Genomic DNA, 11,379 nt, shown 5'->3' with positions numbered 1-11,379 from the left:
AAAAAATGAAATGAAAGTTAAACCAATGGATTTTTAACAAGACAATTTTTCAAGGATTATTCAACAATTAAAGCAATGAAAAAGACATAGAAGCAAGCTAGGACTTCAAAGAGAAACTTAGAATGACTCTAGACTAGAGTAAAAAAAACTATAAAAAAAAGACTCAACAAACCTCTAGCTTTGGCACTTGTTTTCACAGTAATTTTCAATTGAAATTTAGGAACTAAGATTGGTATAACATAGGCACCAATTATAGAATAAATTTTGAGCCAAAACAACAAGCACACTTCCCTTTCACTTTTTTTTTCCTGGATACTGATTTTTCTACCAACTTGTGTGATTTTTAGTATTTTTTCCTTTTATCCAAATCACTTGGTTCTTTTTTATAACTTTTTTTCAGATGTCTAGCAAATTCAGTAAAAATTTCAGCTCAAAATTCGAAGTAACCAATTCTCAGTAATTTTTACAAGTTTGTATGTCCAAGCTGCCAGCACCAGCGTTTTGGTTTTTTTAAGCATGGTATATTGATTGCCTTGGGCTTACTTTCAACCTTCCCATGTATGTTGAACTCACTAGGATTGTTTACCACAGTTTTAGGAGTTCAATATTCACTTAGGATCAACATTTCAGCCAACAATTCAATCACCAAAACTCAAATTCACAATAGACACAATCATAAGGAAACCTAAAAGTTCAAAAAAAGGTTCACAATCAAAGACTCTCTAAGAATTTTGCATGAACATGTTAAGGACTAATTAACATGAAAGATTTGACTCAAATCAAATAAGAGGCTAAGAGAATTTCATACACTCATAAACAAATGAGTTAGACAAAGAAACAAGAAAACAAAAGTCAGCACAACATAAGAAATCTTATGTGACAAGTTTCATGACTAGACATGACTTCTATGATAAAACTACAATAGGTGAACAAGTCACTCTAGATTTTTTATGTTTTCTTCTACATTAATATTTTTGTAAGAATTTTATGGTTTAGGTTTCAGCCACAAAAAAATAACAAGACAAAACTCAAAGGAACCTAAACTCAACACAATTCATGGTTCAAGAACAAGAACAAGAAATTTGAACCATAAAAAATCAAATCTAGCTTCTATAGCAAGTTTAATCGGTGGAAACTCTAAAGAATCATGTTAAAAACATTTATCACAAGACATGTGAGGAGATACATGGAGAAAAAAATGAAGAAACAACAATGGAAGAGAAGGTAAAGCAAAAAATTAATGGAGGTTTAAGGAGCACCTACTTGAAGCTCTTGTGCTCTGATTACCACTTGATCGAAGCTTGCTTGTGGGGCTTCTATTGAGGCTGGATCTTTGGGCGTCAATGGGGTCCTTTAATGATGATTTTCCACCATGGAGATGCAGTGGAAGACAAAGGAGAAGAGGTGAGAGGAGGCGCCATCCATTAAGGAATAAGCCATGGAAGAAAGAGCTTCACCACCAAGATGAGCCTTGGATAAGAAGCTTGGAGAGGATGCTTCAATGAGGAAAAAAAAGAGAGAAGGGGGGAGCACGAAATTGAAGGAATAAAAGAGGGAGAGAAGTGGAACTTTGAAGTGTGTCTCATAAGACTTTCATTCATCAAAGTTACAACAAGTGTTACACATGCATCTATTTATAGACTAGGTAGCTTCCTTGAGAAGCTTTCTTGAGAAAACTTCCTTTAGAAGCTTCCTTAAGAAAACTTTCTTGAGAAGCTAGAGCTTAGCTAAACACACCCATCTAAAAACTAAGCTCACCTCCTTGAGAAGCTTCCTTGAGAAGCTAAAGCTTAGCTACACACACCCCTCTAATAACTAAGCTCACCTCCTTGAGAAGAGAAGCTAGAGCTTAGCTACACACCCCTATAATAGCTAAGCGCACCCCCATGACAAAATACATGAAAATACAAAAAAAAAAGTCCCTACTACAAAGACTACTCAAAATGCCCTGAAATACAAGGCTAAAACCCTATACTACTAGAATGGCCAAAATACAAGGCCCAAAAGAAGGAAAAAACCTATTCTAATATTTACAAAGAAGAGTGGATCCAACCTTGACCTATGGGCTCAAAAATCTATCTTAAGGTTCATGAAAACCCTAGGGCCTTCTTTAGTAGCTCTAGCCTAAGCCTCTTGGAGTCTTCTATCCAATACCCTTGGGGGTAGGATTGCATCACAAAATGCATTTACTAGATCACGAGGTGGTCTTCCAATTGGAGATGGAATATCTTTGAATTATGGTGTGCATCCTGTTGCAAATATTCCACTACATGATCAGTTTTCTTGTGGAAATGACTATGCCTTGAAGGTTCTGCCCTGAATTTTTGTGTGTTTGTGGCATTATACATTTGATTTTTCGCATCTGTGATAGTGTCACCTTTATTTTAATCAATTTTATGTCTACATTTACAGGTAAGGAAACCATATACTATCACAAAACAAAGAGAAAGCTAGGCAGATGAAGAACATAAGAAGTTCCTTGAAGCCTTAAAGCTATATGACAGGGCCTAGCGACGGATTGAAGGTATAATTAATTTAGAAATTTCATATCTTAGGCAAAGTATGACATAAAGATTCTAGCAACACACACACAGATTCTGAGATTAACTACATTTCTCAGGTAAACCTGTTATTTATGTTTCCTATTTTTTTGGTGCAATGGAAAGTCCAATCAAAAGTACTGGCAACTAAACTCTATTAACTCTAATCAAAGTGTTGTTATTTTAAATTATTAAGCTTTAGCTAACTCGACTATTTCTGAATTTTCGGTTTGCCTTTCTATCAATATGAATTAACCACAACAATCCAACATGCATTTCAATTTATTCAAATAAACATCTTCTGCTCCTGCTATAATGCCAATCATTCACGCCTTCATGACACTAGCCTTGAATATTCCAAGTCATGTCCATTTGTATTACCAATTCTTATTTTTTATGATTCTCTGTATCTTTTTTTCCTTTTGGACTTTTTTTTCCTATTCGATGGTCATGGTTATTGACAAAAAACTTATTGAACCCATTCTTTGGCCAAATAATCAATACAAAGTCTGTCCTGCTGCTCAGCCTAGACCCTGCATCATTGCAACTGTAGGAGTAACATATTAGATTCTAGATAGAATTGTTATAATCCTGATTGGTGATAATAACTGATCTAATATATATATATGCTCTACATCCATCTCTGGCAAAAGTTAAAATTAGTTTTTGAAAAATTGACTTAAAATATCATATGATTTTTATCCAATGATCATGCATGAGTTAAAGCTCCAATTACATTTCTTCCTGGGCAAGATTTAAAATGATCTTATCCTCTATTCTGCATTTTTCCTAAAAAAATATTCAACATAAGGCCAGCTACATTAAATTATAAGTCAAGTCACAAACCTCACTCTACATTGTTTGATCATGTTCTTGGTTCAATTGTCAAATCCAGTTGATACACAACACCTCCAACATTAAAAGCATTCATGATATAATAATTCATTATATTCTATTATTGCTTTGATATTCCATAGTGCAGCTTATAAAAAGAGTTAAAACATTTCACATGCATAAATAACCCTTCAGCTGCTTGCACAACAATGTACCTTGCCAATCATTCAAATGCCCTTGCAACATTAACTCTTAAGAAACAACAATTAAGACTGCATAATTGCCAAACAACTCAATCTGTCGTTAGTTACAACTTTGTGAAAATGCAACAATTTAATGCCTACAATCTGCTACTTCAACTTCCTTCAACACACCAAAGGAGAGCTTATCTTGCAAATTTTGTTTCAGTTTTTTGCCAAAGAACCATTAGCTTCAGGCTATCCCAGAAATGAGCATAACATCGTCAACAACGTCAAGTAGGGTAAGCCACCTAAATAACTTTCATTTACTTAGCTTTTGTTTTCAATCAACTGCTTTTCTTCACCCCAAATCCTATTTTCCTTCAAACACTTCTACGCCTGAAATTATCATGCCTACATTATTGCAGATAAGTAATCCAATTATGAGGTGACCCTTCATCCTACAATTTATCGCCATCTTCCACAATGACAGAGTGATATTAAACTACTCTTTTATTCACATTGTGTCTTTGACTTATTCTTCTCATCCAATATATAACACCTAACTTTAACACATTTTTTTGGCAGGATTATATAGAAATACCAGTCTTCTACCATGAACAGTGGTCACCACACTACCCGGACTTTGCCCACTTTAGCTATGACGGAGCCATGTACGAAATATGAATCAGATAGCACCGAGGGAAATTCTTCTTTGCTGATGGCCTCAAAATCTTCAGAAAAGATTTAGGGATCCACGAGTCCACCACCATCAATTTTTTGGCCTGTGACCAAAAATGGATATTCAACCTCCACTTCAGTCCTCCACTAGATCTACAATCATGCGGCAGACCCCTACTAACATCCAGAATGCATGTCTGGACTCTTGAACTCACCCAAGGCCTGCTTGGTGCCCCTGATCCACTGGTAACTGACATTAACTACATTTACATTATTATGCAAATTTTTTCCAAACATTAATTTCAATTTAATTTTATGTACAAAGACTTCCACCTATTGCAGCAATACATCTTCCTTCCTGCGGTTTCCATATGACGATTTTAAGAAGGTTTGGCCCTCCATTGCAATGGCCTGTCATCACGCTTGACATTGGCATTGGTGACAAGTACGTTGTCCAACCATGGTACCAATTTCTCGCAAAAGGTGATTTCAGCCATGAAGACGAACTCTCATTCTACTATAGGCCTCACGACAAAATTTGGGAAATTGTTATTAGAAGACAAAAACATTGGGGCGACAACGATAGTGATTGAATTTTAATTTGTATTTTTTGGATTTTAAAACGATGTTTTGTTAATTTAGATGTTGAACAATTATTTAGTTTTAAATATTTAGCCTTTTAGCTTTGCTAATTTTTTTGTGTTCACCATCATTTAGTTATTATGCCTACCATATTCTATATATTTGTAATATTCTTCTGCGAACAACAAATGAACAACACGACCAAAAAACATCCATAAGCAACGAAACATGTAGAAAATCAAACAATTTTCCAAGTTTCCAAAATGAACAACATTCGTTGTGATTATTATTATTATTATTATTATTTATTATTATTATTATTATTATTATTATTATTATTATAGATTATGTAGGCTCTACCTGAAAGCCCTTTTTATGTTATGATGATAGGAGTTAACACTGATATTTCTTATCTCTTTTGTTTTTTTTTTTTTTGACTATCATGCATGTTTGCTTCGTCACTAATTGTTTCCATTTGCAAGACATGTATATTTTTTCCTTAGGCTGATGTTGACGAAAATAAGTCAATTGACTATCTTGAATTCATTTCGGCTACAATGCATAATAATATTATAATAATCAATTACTGACAGATATTTACTTCAATATTTTTTTTTCACATAAAGAGAGAACCTGAAAATATTTTCTTGGTTTCAAATTGCAAATGATTCCAAGTTGTCCAAATAATAATAATAATAATCATAATAATAATAATAATAATCATAATAATAATAATAATAACAAAACGCACATTATCAATTATCATATTCATAGGTATAAACCACCTTTCTCTCTTGCGTTTTCTTTGTTACTCCGTCTCTCCCTCAATCTTCTCTTTCTCCATCTTTCTCTTCCTCAATTTTCTCCTCTTTTCTTTTTATTCTTTTTGTTTCTTCCTTCATGCAGGCGACCGTAATTTTATTGTTGTTGATGTTATTGTTGTTGTTGTTGTTATTATTATTATTATTATTATTATTATTATTATTATTATTATTATTATTATTATTATTATGTAGGCTCTAGCTGAAGACCTTTTTTTATGTTGTGATGATAGGAGTTAGTATTTCCTATCTCTTATTTTTTTTTTGCCATCATCCATGTTTGCTTCATTATTATTATTATTATTATTATTATCATTATAGATTATGTAGGCTCTACCTGAAGGCCTTTTTGTATGTTGTGATGACAGGAGTTAACACTGATATTTTCTATCTCTTAATTTTTTTTTTGTTGTCATGCATATTTGTTTCATTACTAATTGTTTCCATTTGCAACACATGTATATTTTTTCCTTAGGTTGATATTGACAAAAATAGGTCAATTGACTATCTAGAATTCATTTCAGCTACAATTCATAATAATAATAATAATAATAATAATGATGATGATGATGATAAACAATTTGTCAACTTTGAACATGAAATTTATTATCAATGTTAAATCTATTTTAATTAGCAAGGTGCCTTTCATTTTATTTCTACCTTGCAAAACAAATAAGCATGCATGCTAAATAAATTGCGAACGACTCGTGCGTATGCACGAGTTACACACAAGCTTCTAGAACCCTAGCTTGTTCCAAAAATCAAACCACATGTTGATTAAGTTAGATAAAATATTTTTTATTTAACTACATGTCTTTAAATTTAAATCTTAAATATATAATCATATTAAATATTTAGAGAAAGAATTTTACCGTGTATAATAACTCTATCGTCTATGATTTTAATTCACAAAAGATTTCAATCCTAAGAGCAACTTAATAGAAATACACTACACTACCCAAATATACATGGTGGTATCTAGCTCGACAGATATTTATCAAAATAATAATAATACATGTCGTCTTAATCTTAGATTATTATTGATTATGTAGGCTCTAGCTTCTCTTAATTTTTTTCCTATCATGCATGTTTCCTTTGTTGTTGTTGTTGTTGTTGTTGTTATTATTATTATTATTATTATTATTATCATAGATTATGTAGGCTCTAGCTGAAGGCCATTTTTTATATTGTGATGATAGGAGATAAGGCTGATATTTCCTATCTCTTATTTTTTTTTGTTGACATGCATGTTTGTTGGCAAAACCATTAACAACTACTTCATTCACTACGAAGGACAAACCCACAAGATATTTTCTATTAGAAACACAACTCATCATTATGATTAATTCACAATGTCACTCTTTCTGTAATGATATTATTATTATTATTATTATTATTATTATTATTATTATTATTATTATTATTATTATTATTATGTAGGCTCTAGCTAAAGACCCTTTTTTAAGCTGTAATGACGAAAGTGAACATTGAGATTTTTCTTTGAGGTTCCTGGTGTGTGTAGGTGGTAATACATGCTTTCCTCATATACTATCAAACATGTTGATTAAGTTAGATAAAGTTATTTTAATTTAACTACATGATTTAAATTTTAATCTTAAATATATAATCATATTAAATATTTAGAGAAATAATTTTACCGTATATAATCATTTTATCGTATATAAGTATAATCTACTAAATATTTCAACCCTAAGAGGAACTTAACAGAAATACACTTTACTACCCAAATATACATGGTGGTACGTGGCTCGACAGATATTTATGAAAAAATAATGATACGTGTCGCGTGAATCTTAGATTATTCTTGATGACGGAAAATGTTTTTCTCTTCAGGAGATGTTTTTAAATCAATTCCTACGTATCACTGTTATGCAAATTCAAAAACCTAACAAGGTAAATATAATAATGCATTGTGATTGATGTAAATAACATCCAAGTTTATGGGCTTAAGTTGGAATGACCGCCAAGATGAAAGATAATGTCTTTAAAATGTTTGACTTCAAAGTTTGAATGACTGACTATCTAGAAAATTTGCCTAAAAGTAAAGTTGCTTTTGTTCTGTTGTAACTTTATACACGGTAACTAAAGTAAGGTATGCTTCTTCAATTTTAGGAGATTTAATTATTTAGAGAAAATACACAAATATTCAACATCATAAACTCTCCAATATATAGTTCATTTTAATCTATGTTTTTCTCGAATTTCTCTTCCATATTCATTTCGTTTTCTATTATTTTCAAATTTTATCCATTTATTTATTCTACCTTTTGTGTGTTCTTGTTATTTTTGAAAAATTTAACAGCAAAAAAATTAAAACAAAAAAACACCCTTGCTTTACATTTGATTATTGTTCCTTTAATTTACAAACAAAGTTTGTTATGCTTTTCTCATGTTAATACAAATTCTATATCTATAAAAAAAAACTCTAATCTAAAAGAAAAAGGTTTACTCTTTACTCAAGTTCTCAATAATTACCAATCAACATTTCATTGACGTGTTCTTTTTTTTTTCTTAATTATTTTCCATACAATCGGTTCTTTTTCCCGAATTTTTCTCTTAGCAATTCCTATGTTTGAAGCAGAATGTTTTTGAATTAGACCACGAATTAGAACAATTGAGACAAATCTAGCTCTTAGACGAGCTAGGACACGAGTCTATCAATGTGATTTCATAACAAGTTGATGCGTCTAAATACCGGAATAACTAAAAAATGGAAAATGAAACAGTAAAAAAAGATACAAAAAAAGAGAGTAGAAAAACTTATTAGCTACCAAAGTGAATGGATTACCAAAGTGGATGATTTACTCATTCCATACTAGAAACAGGAAATCTTTTGATAACGTAGATTCCTATTTCTCAATGATATCAAGCCGCTGAATATTGGAAACAAGCTATAGCCTTAACCCCCTGATAATTATATTGTTATAATAACTGTCTTCATTCCTATATTTCTTTTTTTGCTACCATTCAATAAAAATATTCTAAAATTGCTAAATAAATAAAAAATCCATGGGTATGCATAGTTGATGAGGTTTAAGCACAATATTATTATAAATATTCAGTTCTCTTATTCGTCGATATGCATAGCTGATGACTTTGAACATCAAACTTATTATCAATATTAAATCTATTTTAAGTTCCACACTACTTCTCATTTTGTTTCTTCCTTGCAAAACAATTAAGCATATATGCTAGATAAATTGTGAACGATCGGTTCGTATGCAAGGGTTACATACTAGTTATTAATAAAAATGCGGACAAAGTAGAAAAGTGTTAAAAACATTTCTTTCTTCGGTAGGCAGAGGCGCACATGTGTATCCGCAATTCTATTTGTGTTGCGTTAAAAATAGTATATTGTAATAATTTTTCTTATTATGCGTAGATGTGTATATTAATTTTAGTTTAATATATTTTTATTACATGTTTATTTATATAATTTTTTTACAACTTAGTTCCTACTAATTAACTATGGGACAAAAATAGTATTAAATTCTAGAGAGATGAAAATAAAGAAATTTTATACTTTTTATATTTCTTAAAAAAAATTATTTTTTTAAAGTCTAATATTTTAGACATTTGTCTTCAAGAAGTATACAAATGCCAACATAAAAAAATGATGTAAAATGGGACAATTTTAATGATTTAAAATTTTAGATGCATAAAAATAAATAAATTGTTATATCTTTTATATTTTTTAAACTTTTATTTTATTATATGTAAAAAAATTATTTTATTAAACTCTATTATTTTAGACGTAATTCTTTTCAACTCACTGGAAATTTTTCAGTGTTGTATACAAACTTTTCTAATTATTTCTCTTCATTTAAACATATAAAAGAAGAGTAATAAAATAAATAATTTTTTTCATTTACTGAAATTATAAACTTCCAATTTATTTGAATTTTAAAAACCTGTCCATTTTCCTTTTATTTATTAAAAAAAATACCCAGTTTTTGTAATTTAAAAAAACTAACTACACATTAATTTAAATAGACATTTTTATTAATTTCAAAAACTTTACCAATTTGTTAATTGAAACTGTTCATTTTTTAAAATTATAAAAACTATTGATTTGTTAATTAAAACTGATCAATTTTTTTAATTCAATTTAAGAATCTATCAGTTTTTTGTTAAATAAAAGTGTCCAGTTTTTTTATTTTAAAAAATTAGTAACTAGTTGACTAAAATTTTCCATTTTTAAAATTTTAAAAACCTACCAATCAATTTATTAGTTGAGCTCCCTAGACTGTTTTTGTTTTACTATCTTTTGAAAATATATCATTTTAATTTTTTTTATGTGTTGCTGGGGTTGCTTTTTCAATATTCTAGCTATTTTTTAAGCAGTGCTTTAGCTTTTTTCAATATTCAGTACACAATAAAAGAAATGTAATAGGATATTCATGCACACTAATAACTGGAAACATGATCTAATTTAATAATACATGCACTGATTTTCTTTTGATTTAAAGAAAAAAAGATAATGAAAAGTGTAGTTTGATTCAAATAATATGATATAATTTATTATTCTATCATTTATATAGAAGTACAACCAAATTGGAAGGAAATATATATCTGTTAGGTACGATTAGAAACAACAGAAAATTAAGCAAGACTAACTAAGATACAAATGCAACGTCACTTAAAGAGACATCCAAAACTGCATTGTATGGTGCTAGTGCATCCTCAACATAAATTTGCATGTCAAAATACGTTTTTAACATAAATCATCCAAATTATCTTAACAGTCCAAATTTCTTTTGCATATTCATGCATGTCAATCCTTAATGTACATTAGCTTGTGGTAGCATGGACAACTTTCAAAGAACACAGATGTTGTTACACTTGTGTGTCCATATATCTAGTATGTTATCATGTTTTATTACGCTAATTAATTTAATATATTTATACTCTTTTAATGAAAAAATTATTAATTATTAATTATACTATTTACTTCTTGTATAGTAAAAAGAAAGTTATGACAACATTTTTTTAGTTCTTATTTATTATCACATATAATTGTAAATTTAAAAATATTCTTAAGGAAAAACTTGCTTCATATATCTTTTCTTTGCGAATATTTTATATATCTTTTAATTCATCAACAAATGCATAAAAAGTATGTATTTAATTCCGTAATTAAGTTTGGTGATCTTAATTAATGAACGTGATAATATAACACGTTTAAATTGTTAATTTATCCATGAGATAATAAGTTAGTTTAAATTAACTTTTTACTAAATAAAAGAAAAATTAATTTAAAATATATAAAATAAATACAACAATCATGAGTGGATTGCTAACAAAAATGGTATTCTTATTCTCAAATTTTCATAATGGTTTATTTGAGTTACTACAATGACCTCAGACCTCAGGTATAAAAAAAATAGAAAGAAAAACATACATTGATATAAATATATAAATTAAATTTGAAGTAGTATATATTTGTAAAATTGCATAACAACGAAAGGTAATTTGGCCGTGGCTAATCCACGATATGTATAAATCAAATTTCAAAATTAAAAAAATTATACAAAATGAAAAATTTATACATGATTGAATAAACTAAGATTATACATAACTAAAAAAAGATGATGCGTATGCCATTAAGTATCATCAAATTTCATTAACTAATAAGATATTACAGTGTACATATAATTCTTGCTTTCTTTGCATATTCAAAATTTTTCACATTAACCATGTTTACTTCAAATAGTAATGTAA

Source organism: Glycine soja, chromosome 20 (assembly GCF_004193775.1).
Source record: "Glycine soja cultivar W05 chromosome 20, ASM419377v2, whole genome shotgun sequence".
NCBI classification, from domain to species: Eukaryota; Viridiplantae; Streptophyta; class Magnoliopsida; order Fabales; family Fabaceae; genus Glycine; species Glycine soja.
This window is presented reverse-complemented; position numbering follows the sequence as displayed.